We start from the raw sequence: 7733 nt of genomic DNA, 5'->3' as shown, positions 1-7733 counted from the left end.
TCAGATGTCTGCTGATCTGACGGGTGTGAAATTGCATTGCCTGTCTAACTCTTACTCACCTTTCCCTTCCTCTGAGCCTCCTTCCCTAGCTCCCCAGTCTATTTTTTTTAATATTTATTTTTTGGGTAGAGCGCAAGCAGGGGAAGGGCAGGGAGGGGGGGACAGAGGATCTGAAGTGGGATCTGCGCTGACAGGCTGACAGCAGTGAGCCTGATGCGGGGCTCAAACTCACAAACCGTGAGATCATGACCTGAGCTGAAGTTGGACACTCAACTGACTGAGCCACCCAGGCGCCCCCACTAAATCCCCAGTCTGCACAAGGTCCACATTCTCTGTACCTTCCCAGCTCCTTATGCTTGCCTCTCTCAACAGTGCTGGCAACATGGCACTGAATTTATCTTTCAACCTGTCTGCTCGCCCCAGTATAGAGATCAGCATTTAGTAGGCACTTAGTAAATAATTATTGAAATGAATGTTTGATGAGAAACTTTAATCAAGCTGGCCAGCTCCTGAGTGTGCGAGTTGAGACAACGGGCTCGTCACAGGCACAATACACACATCAAGGTGTGTAAGATGTCAGAGACTGATTGCTTTTCATGTGGGTATCTGGTTTGGGCTTTGAATGCTGCTGAGTTTTGTTCTGAAAATGTGATCAGACCAAGGTGGATCTCAGGAGACTAGCAGCAGCTACAGAAGTGAGTGAAAGCTAAACCCTAAGGGCCTGGGAATGTTTTGTGGGGAAATGCACTATAAAAAAAGCGGGTAATAGTAAACAGCTAGCATTTATTATTGTTGCACACTGTTCTAAAGTGCTTTCTACATATATGGAGGCTTACAGGAACCCTGCGGGAGTAAATATCAGAGGAGGAAACTGAGAAAAGCAGCTTGCCCGAGGTACACAGCTGGCGTGGAGGACCTTGATGGGTTTGAACTCAGGCGGTCAGGCTTCGGAGCCTGAACTTTTAATCTCCATTCTCTGCTGCTGTTGGAAACCATCACACGCACCTCCGAGGCAATTGCTTTAGAGATCATGGAATTTGGCACCCCCCAGAGATCCCTTCCCTGAAGTGCTGAGAACCCTTTTGGATGGCATGGTTTTGTTTGATGTCTCTAAGGTCATATTCAAAAGCCAGAGTTCTGAGGGATCCTTGAAAATGCGTCTCTGCTGCCAGTCAGCGTGATGGAAAGAACACAGATCTGGGAGCCAGGAGAGTTGGGTTTAATCCACTCTTGGCCACAGTCTTAGTTTAGGTTATTTTTGCTGCAAGAAGAAGAAAAAAATAACGTCAACATTCCCAAAACAAAGAGGAAAGCTGTATTATAAAGGATGGGAGGTGCTAGTGGCATACCCGAGCTTAGAAACAGGAAGCTGGTGCATTGGTAGACCGCGCATTCTTTCTGTGCCTTTCTCACTGGGCTTAAGACCATCATCTCATTCCAGGGCCAAATTCGTAGATGATGAAATCTGATTGGTCCAACGTCAGTCAGGTGTTCTCCTCAGGTCCAAATAGCTGTGAGGAGGAAAGCACGATCCCATAAACCTCAGGAAAGGGGGATCATTGTGAGCTAGGCAGATATCTCCAGAAGGCATCTAATAAAGTTGCAAATTCATTGTAGACCTTAGGGCAGCCATCTTCCTTCCTGGGAGTCAGTTTTCTCATTTGTGAAATGAGAGGTTGGATCTGTGTCTGTTCACCATTCTGTTTGCCATATCTGGCATATAGTAGATGTTTAACAACTGTTTGTTGAATGAATGAATGGGATCAAGCAATCTCTATATTACTTTCTGATTCTGATGTCCATCTTCTAGAATGCTTATTTTCGAGCTGTGGGGGTTATGAGAGCTGACATTGAGGAAGAAGAGGGAAAGCCTGGTGGACAGACACGGGCTGGAGGTGCCCAGGGAAGCCAATTTAAGCAGCCCTTTCTCTGGGCATCTTTCCAGTCTCAGTCCTCTGCCCTCACCAAGCGCAGCGTCCTGGACAGAATTTGGCTTCTCTAATGGACTCTGCCCCTGGAGGGACAGTGCCCTTTGTAAGTTAAATTGGCTTCCTGACAATAGACCGCACAGTGTCATGTGGTAAACATGGTCTGAAGGAGATGACCCTGGTTTTGTTTTCTGTTTATTTTGTTTTGTTTTCCCCTGGATTTGACTCCAGTGTCTAGAATCCAGACTCTTTCAGTTATTATATGACCTCGGTGGGTACTTAACCACTCTGAACGTCAAAGTCTTCATCAGCCACACAGATATGAGAATATTTGTTCTGCCTCATTCATAGGAGCGCTTGAGGAATATTGCATGTAAATTATCCAGGAGAATTGAACTACATTTATGGTGTGCTAATTAGGTGCTGGGCACAGCACTGTATGCTAAAATGGATGATTTTGCATAATCCTCACAAGAATTTTATGAGGTACCTACTATTATTATCCTCACTTTTTTTTATATAGATGAGGAAACTGAGGCTCAGAGGTTAAAAAACTCGCCCAAGTTCACACAGTTGATGGGCAACAGAGCCAGATGCAGAGCCACTCTGAACCACTAAGCTCTATGGCCTTTGTCCATGGCCCGCTATATAGGCAGATTCATGACAAAGTGGTAGTAATTACTATTATTACTGCCCAGGGTCTAAGCCCCCTTGGTTAAGCTAAACATTGGGGTTCCTGACATGGGACTGAGGAAACCAAAATTTGGACTGTAGAGAAACATAACGTCAGAGTATATTCCCTCAGAAAAGAAAAGAAAAAAAAGTCTAAATATTATATGAATTAAGAAATCTCTAGGCAGTAAGTGAAAGAAACTCAGCTCAAACTAGCTTACTCAAAAAAGGAGATTTTTTGGCCTCCATCCTGGGAGAGGCAAGGTGCCTGTAACCTGAGCTTCAAGCGTCTGCTGGGCACTCTCTCTCTATCCATCATAGCTTCTGCTTTGTGCATGCTGCCTGCCTTCTCTCCTACCTCACATGAGCTGCGTCTCCTCAAGAGAGCATAGCTACCAGCCATTCCAGGATCACACCCCAGCAGCTCGACAACCAGAGCTGAGATGGAATTTCATTTCCCAGCTAGAGATTAAAAATCCCAGTGAAGAACTCCATTGGCCCACTCAGGTCATGTGTCCTCTCCTCTGAACCAATCACTGCAGTCAGGGGCATGTAGTTCTATGACTGGCTCGCCAGCTTGAGTCACATGCCACCCATGTGAGCAGTGGGAACGGGTCTACTATCAGGAAGGAGGGGCCGGTGGAGATGGCCACATAGATATGGACTCTGGGGAGGGCAGAGATCTCTGAAGCCAGTGGTCAACCCAGTTTGTGTCCTCTCCAACTGGTGTCTCCAACCTTGGTTGGAGTCCTTCCCCTCAATCCACATGTTCTAAGAACATTTTTTAATAGTTTATTTATTTTTTGAGAGAGAGGGAGAGAGAGCAGGGGAGGGACAGAGACAGAAGGAGAGACAGAATCCAAAGACAGCTTCCCGTTATCAGCACAGAGCCCAACATGGGGCTCAAACCCACGAACCATGAGATCATGATCTGAGCCAAAGTCGGACACTCAACCAACTGAGCCACCCAGGCACCCCTCAATCCACATGTTCTAGAAGAAAGTTACTTAATGAGCTGTTAGTTTCATATTCCTATCTTTTTCTTTAAAGATGTTCAAGTGGTCTAGATATATGGAGGGTGGGCCTGGCCTTTTCTGCAAGCTACTTCATTCATGGGTGCACCTCGGCTTCCTTGCCTGCAAAATGGGGGTGATTGAGTGTCTACCCAACTTTCCTTACAAGGGTGGGTGTGGACCCACAGAGCTAATGGATGTGAAAATTGCTTTAGAAAGATCAAAGTGCCATATTTACAAACACAGGATGTATTTATTGATTTATTTATGTTCCTTTGTGTTCCAAGAAAGGATTTGAGGTAGTTTACCAAGATGCACACAATACAGTGAGATAAAAATAGAATGATAGAGCAAAGGGAGAACAAGGGTAGAAAAATAAAATAAAGCCAGGGAAAACACTAGTACATGGAAACCTATGCTCGAAATCCCTGAACAAATTCAGATCTGAGCTTCCTCATGAACCAAAATGTGGGAAGCATGATGAGTTACAAAAGAGACAGCAGCCATTAAGGTAAAAACCTAACAGCATGCTGGGAAAGGTCACAAGCTTATCTTGGCTAGAATCTGATCAAGAGGATATTATGGATATCAGGATATTACGGATATGCATATTCAACAATATTTAGATCCCTGTCCTTTTGTTTTTGTGATGTCACATGACATCTACTTAAGGGTCTCATGTAGATTCATCATTTATGATTCAGTCCAATTTAGCTAAAAACCAGATGCCAATTAAACAGCAAGCAAAAACAGCCCTTTCATATTTTTTGCTTTCTGTTTATGGTAAAATAAGATTGAGTACAAGGAGTGCTACATGGGTTCCCCAGCGAAGTACAGGACCAAAAAGTTCGAGCATCTTGGCTTAGCTGAAATGTATGAAAATCACCAAGACATAAAACTGATCCAGGCAGGCCATAAAGACACCGCTGCCTTTGCCTCAGAACTTGGGCTATAATCTGCTGTCCTGGAACAAAATTCAAACATAAATCAGTCTCCACTGTATTTTTAACCACCTACGAAATTCTTCATTTCCTGCCTGAAATGCTTCTGACAGTGAACGATTCCACTCTCTCCCACTCCTGCTCTGAGAAGGTGCCCCCGAGGCAGTGGGGGGCGGACAGGGAGGCTGGGGTCCAGGCTGGGCCTCAGGGGTCAGGCCAGCCCAGGATGGAACAAGGGATAAAAGAGTCGATCCAAGGCGCTCCATGAAAAATAAGCCAAGGCTGTGGCTAGCCTACACAGTGCTTTTGTGCAGAGTGGACAGGGTGACCTTGTAGGCATAAGAAGCCCCTTGGGGTCCCACCTGTGGTGTCCTCTCCCTCATCTTCACCTAACCTAATCATGTCCTTCCTGGGACCCATAGCCTAAACAAAGCCCACAGCATTCTCTTTTTTTCTGACCTCTAATGCATCAACAGTATGTACCAGACAGCTGGCATTTAATTATATGATGTCTGGCATTCACTATTTCATGTTGTCAGTCTGTCTCTCTAACTAGATCAAAGATATCTTGAGGGTAATGATTGGTTCTTATTTTATATGTGTCTCCTTTACAGTCAAGGAAGGCACCTAATGTCTAGGTGCTTTACCTATAACAAGGTCATTGAAACAGAATCTTTAAGTATCTAAGTTGCCTAGTGCCCCCCACCCCAATCCCCATGCCCATTTCACAGATGAGGATATTGAAAACCAAAGATGAGGCTGTAGCTGCCCAAGGCCATACAGTGAGAACCTGACGTTGCCAGGAATGAACCAGCTCTCCTGTCTGCCAGTGCAGTGCTCTGTTTTCCCTTAATCACTTTGCTCTAAAACTCACAGACAGTTCAGAACCACAGTCCAGTGGAGAACAAAGACAGACAGACAACCAGCCCACAGTAATCCATCTGTGTCTGGGCAGAATTTCCAGCACAAAGCCAGGCCAAGCTGCAATAGACTCAGCGGACAGCTCCCATGGGAATCAGAGCCGGTCTTTATATATACCAGGGGGACGAGAGGACATCGGTGGGTTACCTGGGGCTTTTCAGCCTCTCCAGCACCACGGGGATCACACTGACTAGATGTCTGGACACGTGAAACCCATGACTGATGGTCTCAGCAGGAAGGACAAATAGAGAGGTGGAGAGAGCATCACAGAGAGACCCTTGTGTATGTTGGGGGCTGCCTTTTGCAGTGAATCACTCATCCTTGACAGCAAAAAACAACCCAAGTATTTGCCCCAAACTCCTAACAACAGACACTTTGCAACAGTGTCAAAGCTGATTGCAACCAATGCCAAAACAATAACAACAACAACAAAAAAATACAAAGGTCAACAGTTACTAAGAAAAACCCTATACTGGAAAGCTGGCTCCAGAGACATCAGTCCTGCTGTCTCTCCTGGTCATTCACGAAGCACGGCACCGACCACTTCAGAATTCTCACAATGAGCCTATGAGCCCCGCCTCATGAACTCGTTTTGCAGACATGGAAAACACCACTCAGGGAACTTACGTTTCTCATCCAGATCACACCACTGGTAAGTGGCAGAGCTGGGATTGGGGTTCAGGGCAGCCTCCCTCACTGTTCTTACAGCCCAACCCATGTATGCTGAGTCCAGCCCCATTTCAAGTGTTTGTCCCATCATCAGAACCACGGGGAAAAGTTTGGTGTGGAAAATCCGAGGCTCTTCCATAAGAAGAATGGTAGCTTCCCAGCATTTCACAGGGGAATGGGGGGAGAGACAAGGGACCAAAGCCCACTTAGATCTCCGTGGCTTTTTCTTGGTGCCAAACAAATGCATAAGGAGCCACTTCTAAAAGAACACAGTGTTTTTCCCCCTCTTCTCACCTCCCCTGGGCCTGTGCCTGTGATAATTGGGAAGTACAAAGTCTGGTTTTTCTGGGATTGGAACCAATGCTGTGAAGAGTGTTCTGACAATAAATGCTGTTGATTGACAGTTGATGGACAGTGTTCTTGAGTAAGTTTTTCCTGTGCTGGGTGTTGAGAACTGCTCTAAGCAACTGCTCACCAGCCTGCTTCCCGTTCTGACAATTTCCTGGTCCCCTCTGTGGGCCTCAGTCAGGCGGCCAGGCGAGATGACATCTCAGGTCCCTTCCAGCTCCGTCACTCAATGACTCTATCAAGAAGAGAACATAGATCTGAAAACATTTTTCCTTTTTCCCCCAGACATTCAGTTGGGGTTATCATTCACACACAAACACAGACTCCAGTGGAGAGATAACTAGTCAGAAAATAAGGAGCTTTGATTCTGGTATCATTCTCTGACCCCAAAATTCCACTTGTGTGAATTTATCATAAGAAGCTATGTACACGAAGACATTTGCTTTGGCCTTATTTGGAAGTAATGTCCAATAGACTAATGTCTGATACAAGAATGGTATGTACTCACTTGGCAGTATATATAGCTATCACAAATGATGATTTGAAAGACATGGGAAAATGTCCATGACTATTTTCCAAATTGCAGTTTATAATCCACTAATGGGACATGAAACAAACATAAAAGGTCTCCTACCACCAACTCTTTTTTATTTTGTTTGTTTATTTATTTGTTTTTAAGTAGACTTCATGCCCAGCATGGAGCCCAATGTGGGGCTTGAACTCAGGACTCTGGGATCAAGACCTGAGCTGAGATCAAGAGTCAGAAGCTTAACCAACTGAGCCACCCAACCACCCTCCACCAGCTCTTTTCAAAAAAGAAATTACAGGTGCCTGGGTGCTCAGTCAGTTGAGTATCCAGCTCTTTTTCAGCTCAGGTCATGATCCCAGGGTCATGGGATCAAGCCCCGCGTTGGATTCTGGGCTGGGTGTGGAACCTGCTTTAGATTCTCCCTCTCCCTCTCTCTCCCTCTCTCTCTCCCCCCCCAAAATACATAATTAAATGAAATAGAATAGAATGCGGTGAAAAAAGATGCGAAATGGTTTTGAACTAAGAAGGAAAGGAGCAACTCCATCTCTAAAGGGTGGGCCACTGTTCCACAAGGGCCCATCTAGCCATCCTCTCCGCTCCCCTAGGCTGAGACCTGAAACTGGAGGTTGCCCCTCATAAACATGGCCGCGCCAAGATGGCCACGCCTCTCAATGAGAGGATGACCTCCAGTAGCCCCGCCCCCACCGCCGCA

General features: G+C 45.8%; 1 long non-coding RNA gene across 1 annotated transcript; it reads right to left on the bottom strand.

Moving 5' to 3' along the window:
* Positions 1–613: 613 nt before the first annotated feature.
* Positions 614–7678, bottom strand: LOC115297191. The gene is made up of 4 exons (XR_003911332.1): positions 7635–7678; positions 6620–6727; positions 1350–1511; positions 614–1261 (listed from the first exon to the last, which is right to left on the bottom strand). It is a non-coding gene; the product is annotated as an uncharacterized LOC115297191 (long non-coding RNA).
* Positions 7679–7733: the final 55 nt, after the last annotated feature.

Source organism: Suricata suricatta, chromosome 7, assembly GCF_006229205.1.
Source record: "Suricata suricatta isolate VVHF042 chromosome 7, meerkat_22Aug2017_6uvM2_HiC, whole genome shotgun sequence".
NCBI classification, from domain to species: domain Eukaryota; kingdom Metazoa; phylum Chordata; class Mammalia; order Carnivora; family Herpestidae; genus Suricata; species Suricata suricatta.
Note: the sequence above shows the minus strand (reverse complement) of the source record. Positions and strands in the feature narration are given on the sequence as shown.